The 9,462-nt window shown below is 47.2% G+C and overlaps 1 pseudogene; it reads left to right on the top strand.

Annotated features, from left to right (window-relative positions):
- The first annotated feature begins 8,592 nt into the window (after positions 1 to 8,592).
- Positions 8,593 to 9,253, top strand: LOC102959665 (annotated as a pseudogene).
- Positions 9,254 to 9,462: the final 209 nt, after the last annotated feature.

A 9,462-nucleotide genomic window follows, 5' to 3' on the forward strand; every position in this document is an offset into this window, starting at 1 on the left:
CGGGAAGACCTTGAGATTCGGAGGCACTGACTTTATGTATGGTCCATTTGTGTGGAATGGATCCATCCATGACTCTATTTGTTCATTCAGGCCTGTGGAAAATGTTCTAGGCCCTGGCCTCTGAATTGCCATTACATTATGTACCCTCTCTTACCTTCTATTGAAATTGTGTATATACTCATCACCACCCCAAGGTGACTAAAGTCCTTGAGAAATAAATTATGTCAGATGTATCTTCACATCCCCAACAGCTCTTGACCCTGGATTGACAGTGTGTTTGTCGAATAAATGACTGGGTATCTGAGGCTGCTTAATAATTGCGGAGGATAATACGTTCTGTGATTCTTATGTTTGTAATGGCTCCTCATTGCTCATCTCAGGGGTTCTTAATCTTTTTGCAGGGGGAGGTCAAGGACTCCTCTGCTAAGAATGTGACAACATCTATGCTGCCTTTTCCTGGACGGGTATACATCGTGTGCATTTTGCACATATTTTCTGGAGTTTCATAGGGAACCTTGAAGCCAGATTCTATAGACTCCAGTTAATAATCTCTAGCTAATGGGGTTAAAAATACACCCTGCAGCCTGGCATCAAAGCTCTTTAGGATGTGGGCAATATGCGTTCTCCCATTATGTACTAGTTGGGGCTCCTTCGGTAGCGAGTGGCAGAAATCCATTTGAGTTAGATTAAAAACAAAGTTATTTTTGTTTTTATACGTAAGGGCAAGATTATTGGGGTAGTTCACAGAACTGATGGAAGAATTGGAAAGGAGTAAAAATTCAGATGTAGCTCCAAAAACCTTAGTGTCTGGAACCAAGGGGCATGAGTGATCTAAGGATCATTTTATCTCTTTATTTATTTACATTACAGGGACATGGCTGAGGGCAGCTTCAGGCTCATGTTTCACAGGTCTGTAAGCAAAGAGAAAAGGGCTCTTTTCTACAAGTTTCAATAATAATAAAAATAAAAAGTCCCAGGGAAAGTCTCTAATTGGCTTGACTTGGCTCCGTGCCCATCCATGGACCAATTACTGTGTCCAAGAAGGATGTCTGGGTCACATGCCCACCCTCACAATCACTGTGCCCAGGGAGGGGAGCAGGTAAGAGGAAGGTAGAGCCCATTCACACTGCATGGGTGGAGGGCTGAAAAGTTTCTCTCAAGACAGAGCAGTGCTGTGGGATTGCTGGGGAAATGACGTGGTAAGGGGCAGCTCTGACGCGTGTTGTCTGTCATTTTTTACTTTTCCAAAATTCGTTGTTCTAACTGCATTGGGTTGTTCCTTGTCCTTCACACACATTATTCATTCCCTCCTCTGCTTCTCCTGGGCTTCCCTCCCCACTCTGCTTGTCCCAGCCTCTTGGTTTGCTAGGGCTGCCATCACACAGTACCACAGACTGGGTGGCTCAAAACAACAGAAATTTATTCTCCCACAGTTCTGGAAGCCAGAAATCTGACATCAGGGTGTCAGCAGGGGTGATTCCTCTGAGGGCTCAGAGGGAGAAAATGTTCCATGCCTCTCGCCTCGCTTCTGGTGAAGGCATCTCTCTGTATCTCTCTCCTCTTCTTATAAGGACACCAGTCATATCAGATTAGGAGCTCACTCTACTTTGGCATGACCCCATCTTAGCTAGTTCCATCTGCATCTGCCCTATTTCCAAATAAGATCACATTCTGGTCATATTCCTGGGAGTTATAACTTAAACATATCTTTTGGAAGACGCAATTCAACCCATAACAGCCTCCCGGCCCGGATCAATGCCAGTTTCTCCAGAAGGAACTTTGGTGACCATCTCAAGTCAGATGTTTCTCCTCTGAGCTCCTGCTGTCCTCTCTGAATGGTTGCCCTACGCCATGGGGACTAGCTCTCTATGCATATCTTTCATTGTCATGAGACTGGAAGCTCCTTGAGGTCAAGAATCCACATCTTTTTAATATTCCCTGTGGTGCTTAGAACGGTGTGTGGCAGTTACTTTCATAGGTCAACTTGACAAAGTCACGAGCTGCTCAGATATTTGATTAAACATTATTCTGAGTGAGTCCATGAGGGTGTTTTCAGATGAGATGAACATTTGAATTTGTAGATGGACCGAAGCCTATTGTTCTCTCGAATGTGGGAGGGATTCATCTAATCCCTCGGAGGCCTGAATGGAACAAAAGTCTCAGAAGAGAGAATTTGCTCTCTCTGCCTGTCTCTAGGCTGGGACATTAGTCTTCTCCTACCTTTGGACTTGGGACTCAGACTGGAACTTAATGCCAGCAGCTCCCCTGGGTCTCCAGCCTGCTGACGTCAGGCAGATCCTGGGACACCTCAGTCTCTGTAATCATGTGACTCAATTCTTGCTAATAAGTCTCTCTCTCTCTCTCTCTCTCTCTCTCTCTCTCTATATATATATATATATATATATATATATATATATGTATGTATATTTGTATATATGCCACATCCTGTTGGCTCTGCTTCTCTGGAGAAGCTAGACTAGGGCTAACACAAAGTGCCTCCCACAATGTGAGTGCCCAGTAAATGGCAGGGAATGAAAGAGGGGGTGATGGAATGGTAATTGGAGTGCTGGGGTGCCTCCCAAACTCTCTTCACCCAGCCGGGGGAATGCCTCAAAGAGAAACTGGGGATAAGTGACACTCTCTCCACTCAGTTGTTCTCAGCCTCAGCTGTACATGGAGAAGCACCTTGAAGAGCTCTGAAAATTTCTGTGCCTCTGACTAATTAAGCATCCGCACCTGGGAAGGGGACCCAGCCATCAGTCGGTTTCTTTTAAATCTTTGCCGTGAATTCCCCGCACACTGGAGGTTGCAGAGCCTTGCTGGGGCAGCGGGAGAGCTCCAGGCTCATGCTGGGTGCTTTTCCCAAGTGAGTCTCGCCTTTGGACTTAACCTTGGATCAGGAAAGCATTATAATAGCACAAACTTTGGAGACAGGTGTAAATTTGTTCCTGGTTGACTAGGCCAGGCTACCTCCTAGGACTCAGAAAACCCAGTGTTTGAAACTTGCTCTGAGTTAATGTCCTGCCTGCATTCAAGCTCAGATTCTTGGAGAAGGGCCTCGAAGAAGGAGCATTTTCATGCAAAATGTGAGTGGGCTGTGTGTCAGCTGTCAGCACCAGGAAAGGAAAAGGACCAGGGGTGCTCTGTGTGTAGCTGGTGACAATGGGATGTCACAAAGAGTTACTAGGGGAAGAAGAGCGTCTGCACTAACAATGCCATGGCGGGGTGCAGGAGAAACCCAGAGCCCCCCGGGGACTTTGGAGAGCTGCATTTCAGGCCTGTGCAGGAATGACTGGCCAAGCCTCCTGATGCCGGGGGCTTGCAGCAGGAGATCAAAGCCTCGGGGCGCCTTGGCTGGGGTGGTAGCTGGCCACTGTGTTCTGGCCTCCTGGCCGCTCCATAAACCATGTCTGACAGGGTGGCATCTCCAGCAGGCCCGCGATGCAGAAGGGAACACATGCGGCCATATTTCAGCCTGGACGCCTGGACCCGAATGTGAGCGCGTGCGTGTCTGGGGCTGAAGTTTCCCTGAAGCTGATTTGTGACCGTCTGAATTTACGACCTTGGAGGACAACAGATCGACCAACTAGACCCATATGTGTTTAGTCCCCAAGCCTGCGTCTCAGAGAGCACAAGGGGGAGGATGGGAGGGCGGAGGTGGGGGGATTTTACTATGTTCCCGGCAATAGGTGGTGATATAGGTCCTGTCAAGCAACGGGTTTTTAGAGGCATTTTTAGGACATCTCATCGTCCTCTTCTTTCTCACCCAGGGTTGTCTGCAGTGCCTGGAGCTGAAGGGCCTTGTAGAAATTATTCAAAATCACAAACATTCCACAGGAATTGGATAGGAGACTGATACCTCAGCGTCCCCTCTTTGGCTCAGCAGCCCCAAGAACACTTAGCTTCATGGAGGCAGCTCTGCTTTAAAAGGAGCAGGGATGGTGGGGGGCACCTCAGCGGCTCAGTTGGTTGAGCATCTGACTTCGTTCAGGTCATGGCCTCACGGGTTTGTGGGTTTGAGCCCCACATGGGTGCTGACAGTGGAGCCCTCTTGGGATTCTGTCTCCCCCTCCCCCCTTCCCCTGGTCATGCTCTGTCTCTCAAAAATAAATAAACATTAAAAAAAATAAAAGGAGTGGGACTCAGTTTCCCTTATCCATAGGGAGTGGGATATCTCTGCTCCTGGACAAGTCTTGGGACACCCTACAGAAGGACACAGGGACTGATTTGTGCACAGGTGGGGGCGGTGGCCACCCCAGCAAGACTTGCCAGCCCACAGTCTCTCCCATCTGCTGTCTGCCTCCTCACAGGTCCTACCTACCTGTCTGAAGGCCAGGAGATGAGCCAGACCTCCACTGAGCCCTTCCAGAATCAGTCAGTTAACAAACATTCCTGGAGCTCTGTGTGAGGCCTACTCCTAGAAGGTTATGAATTACCATTCTTTACCCCAACAAAGACAGAGTCTAAAATGCTTCCCCTCAGGGACAGGTGACACAGACTTGTTCAGACAGAGGTAGGGCCTGACCTCAGCTCCTCTCCTGAGAGAAGATACGCAGTGTCTCAAAGGGGAATGCATGAGGGCACAGCAGGGGACAGAAGGGGAAATGGGAAGGAAAGGGCTCTGTTAGTGGGTCACAGGTGCCACACATACTTTCTTGTCTCCCATCTTACAAACAGAAGTCATAGATGTTCCCGGGCATTTGATGTTCTTCATTGATCAACCCTTGTTCAGGAGGCATGCATACATGGAATGTGGCCTCCCAGCCTGTGATGGCAGCTGTGTGTGTGTGTGTGTGTGTGTGTGTGTGTGTGTGTGTGTGTGTGCACCTGCATGCACACTCCAGGCATAGAGAGAGATTCACTGGTAGCAAGGTGACAAAAAGGACGATAAGGTAGAAAGGGTGTCTAAATTGGAGTAAGAGGCTTGGTATGGACTGAATGTGGCCCATCCCCCCAAATTCTTATGTTGGAACCCTTTACCCCATATGAGCTATGGAGCTATGAGAAGGTGGCCATCTACAACCTGGAGGAGACTGTCCTCAGAACTCAACTATGCTGGCATTCTGATCTCGGACTTGCAGCCTCCAGAGGTGTGAGGAGTAAATTTCTGTGTACACACCATCCAGTTTATGGTACCTTGTTACAGGTGCCAGAACAGACTCAGATAAGGGCTACGTTGTAAGCAACAGCTCTCCCATGTCCTAGCAGTGTGACTCTGAGTATAAATTCATTCTGCTAAAAAAATGAAGAATTCCTGCTCTGTTTCCCTTCTTTACGTGGTTGTTAGGAGACCTGAAGGGTAGGATATATATGGCACTATTCCGTAGAATCTAAGTTTTCTGAAATATTCAGAAAACAAAAATCTTTTGTGTTTGTTTTTAAAGCAAAACACTGCCATGGGGCCGCCTTTTTTTTTTCCCTTTTCTCACAAAGGTTGAGAGTGTTTCTGTACACATGATTCCAAAATACCGTCAGCTTTCCATTTTAGTTTTAAATTGCCATCTGCCATAAAGTCTCTCAGCAATGAAACCAGGTTCCTCTTTGTATGGATTCCTTGGTTTCTTCTCTGCTATTTTGTGACCTGGGAAAATGAGCCAGGACAAGGAGAACCAGGGACTCATCCAGAAATGTTCATGTTGGGGGAAGATCCTGACTCCTGGATAATGAAGTGTGGATTGTTGGCAAATTTCTAAAGATAATATTTGTGGCAGGTAAAAAATAATGTCCAGTTAAAAACTTGGCAGTAATTCTCTCAGGGAGAGAATTGTCTTTTGTTTGGTGAAATACCTTGATGGCTTTTTTGAGTACAAAAGGTGAGCTTGCCCTAGGACATGCATTAGACTGGAGGTGGTTTTCAACTGTGCTTGCACATTAGGAGCTTTGGAAAAGTATGTGTGCTTCTGCCCCAGCTCCAGAGCCTCTGACGTAATGGCCTGGGGTAGAGTCTGGGCGTCACTATTTTTAAACACCGTCCCTCCCCCACCCTGTCCCCAGGAGATTCTACTGTGTAGCCTGAGTTGATTCTCCTGCACTAGACCCAGATGAGAGGGACAGGTAGAAGAGTGGACAGAACTGGGGGGGCTGGTAGCCTGATGAGAGAGATGAGAGAGGGAAAGAGAAATCACCTGGGTGGCAGTGGGCTGGGGCTCTGTGTGCGCAGGTGGCCAGCGAGGTTTCTCCAGTGTCCAGAGGAGCCAGGGACAGTTAACAAAGGAATCCCTGGCATTGAGTTTTAGGTTGTTCTCTGCGTTGTATATAGTACATACAACACTACCTTGTATCTCCAGATCCTCATGAACATCTCTGTCTGCCCAGTCCAGTGTCCATAGTGCTGTGGGGGAAATGCTGGAACTTAGGCTGGCCCCACTGATGAACAAAAACAGTCCAACACCTGCAGGAGATAAAAACTGAAGGGATTGAAAACCCAGCAAGAGTGGGAGATTGGAGTAAGGAGGGAACGAGGACACAATTGCCCCCCTAAGAATCCTCTGGGATGTTGGAAAGGATGCTTGGTTTCCTACCGTTTGTGGGCCAGGGATTCAAGGCAATTTTATTTAAATCTCAGTGGATAGTGCCTCAGCTGCTGGGGGACATGAAGGCTTACAAACAGCTGACACTCGAGCCAGAGAATAATAAATAATTCACCACCTTCCACTCTTTCCACCGTATATACTCCATGTGTGGAATATTTTACAGTGATCACAGTTCATTCGCATTCATCTCTCTTTGAGCTTTCCAACAGGCCTGAGAGATGGGGAAGAAAGGAATTTGTCACATGAGATCGCGAGAAAAGGGGGTTCTCAGCGGCTGTAGATTGCATCCAGGAGCCGCAGGGCTTGAAGCCTCGTGGGCTCCGAAGCCTCACTGCTGGTCCTGACTCAGTGCTCAACCCACCATTTCAGCCCGAGTTCAGGTCCCTCACAGCCTTGCCACTGCAGGAAGATCTTCTGTGTTAACACTCTTGTTTTTAGACAACATGAGCTCCAGATCGAACATCTACTTTAATCTCTTCCCTCTCTGCCATCTCTTCTCTCCCCTCTCCTTCTTCTGTCTCCTTTCCCCATCTCCTCATCCCCATCCACCCACCATTTCTTTAGCATTAAAAAAAATCTTTTTTTTTAGTTTATTTTTTGAGAAAGAGAGACACACAGAGAGAGAGAGAGAGAGAGAGAGAGAGAGAGAGAGAGAGCAGGGGAGGGGCAGAGAGAGAGGGAGACAGAGGATCCCAAGCAGGCTCCGCACTGTCAGCACAGAACCTAACATGGGGCTTGAACTCATGAACCGTGAGATCATGACTTGAGCCTAAATCAAGAGTCAGACACTTAACCGACGGAGCCCCCCTCCCCCCAGGCGCATCCCCCCTCCCATTTCTTTAGCATTTACATGGCTATGCTCTCATTCCCCTAGATTAGGGTGGTCCTGCGTGGATTCCACCTGGGAGTGTTTTTGAATCCTTTCTTGTTTATTCGGTCTTCTCTGTTTCTTTATCTGACTCCAGGATGAGTCAAACGTGCTTACCAGCATGTATTGCAGAATCCCCCGGTTTCTAACCGGGAAATGGTCGCCCTGTGTCTCTGGGAGGAACTTCCTGGCTTTGCTCGTGGACCTCCACAAGTTGTTGATGTAACACATTCTCGGCAGCTAGAGAGGACTAAATATACTAACTGGCTTGAGCTGACCTTTGCTCTAGATTTAGAAGAGAGGCATGGCGACCTGTTTCTCCCACATGGAAACAAACAGTGGAGCGGATTTTATGCCCAGGTGTTTGCCATATAGCTTGATACAAAACCATGTCCTGGAAAACTATAAGCCAATCTAATTTATAGAAATAAACTGAGTGAGAATCATTATTTTTTATTGGTACCACTTAATGTGAAGAAAATGCACATTTTCCAAAAATATGGAAAAAACGTTCCATTTGCCTTATTGGGTCCAAATGTTAGGTTTAAATTATTTTACTATGCAAACTTTCTTTCATATCTTGGCAGTAGTGATTTCCATTTTTATTCCTTTGGTATCCATAATCTTATGAGAATCAAAAACATATGCTTTGAGATCACTGGACAGCTCCTCCTCCCACATTTTAAAAATGCACAAGGAAGGTTATTGCTCTGGTAGCAAAAATAACAGGAACGCTATGGGAGAAAATTATGAGGACATCGAGGCTGAATGGGAAAGAGGTTCAAAAGGTGCACTCTGGTTTTCATGCTTTTGATTTGCAAGTCATTAAGCTGGAAGAGCCCCTGCCTCCTGCTGACTGCCACTAGGAATGTAATTTTTTCTTCTCTAATAGAGGATTGCTTATTCAATGACTCCAGGTTTTCAATATCGGAGGAGAATAGGGGATCTGGATTTTCCAGTGCTGCCTAAGATGGGGCACTGGTTACAGGGCTAAGAGTAGATGGACTTCTGGCCTCCCCTTTGTCTGCACGAGGAGGGTGCCCTTGGTGGGGAGGCAGAAGCATCATACAAATTTTGGTCTTAGGAACTTTAGGCTGACAGAGAGAAGCCAGTGAAGAGATGAATGCTTTGTGTTCTCTCCTGAGGAAAAATTATTATTAGAAAAAAAAAACACTTGAGGAGAGTCAGATATTAAAATGTGATGAAAGGATGTTTTGTAGCCAGGGTTGAAGCGATGGGCATCTCTTGGGACAACTGGCACAGGAGCTCCAAGACCGGGGGCAGGAGAAAGCTCTACCACAGGAAGCACGAGCTGGGACGCCCCATTGCCAACACTAAGATTGGCCCCCACCGCATACACGCAGTTCAAGTTCTGAGAGGCAGTAAGTACTCTGCCTTGAGGCTGGACCTGGGAAACTTTTCCTGGGGCTCCAAGTGTTGTATGCACAAAACAAGGATTGCTGAAGTCGTCCACAATGCATCCAACAACCGACTGGTCCACACCAAGTCCCTGGTGGAGAACTGGATCGTGTTCACTGACAGCACCTGGTACCCATAGTGGTACAGGTCCCCCTGTGCACTGCTCCCGGGCCACAAGAAGGGGACGAAGCTGGTTCCCGAGGAGGAAGGGATTTTAAACAAAAAACATTCAAAGAAAATTCAGGAGAAATATGATGAAAGGAAAAAGAATGCCAAAATCAGCAGTCTTCTGGAGGAGCCGTTCCAGCAGGGCGAGTTCCTTGCACGCATGGCTTCAAGACCAGGCCAGTGTGGCCCAGCAGATGGTTGTGTGCTAGAAGGCAAGGAGCTCGAGCTCCATCTTAGGAAAATCAAAGCCCAGAAAGGCAAATAAAGCTTCCTCCCTTCTATCTTTGGTCATGTAATGAAGGTGTTTATTGTTCTAAATAAATAAATAAATAAATAAATAAATAAAATGTAACAAAAGGAAAGTGAGAAGAGTGTCAAAGGAAAAGGGGAAGGGCAGATGAGAGGCTCAGTGTCTTCCAGGGGTAAGAGGACAAGGGCCCCAGTGGCCTGGTCCCTTGCCCGATGAACTGGGTC

This window comes from Panthera tigris, chromosome A3 (assembly GCF_018350195.1).
Source record: "Panthera tigris isolate Pti1 chromosome A3, P.tigris_Pti1_mat1.1, whole genome shotgun sequence".
Lineage (NCBI taxonomy): Eukaryota > Metazoa > Chordata > Mammalia > Carnivora > Felidae > Panthera > Panthera tigris.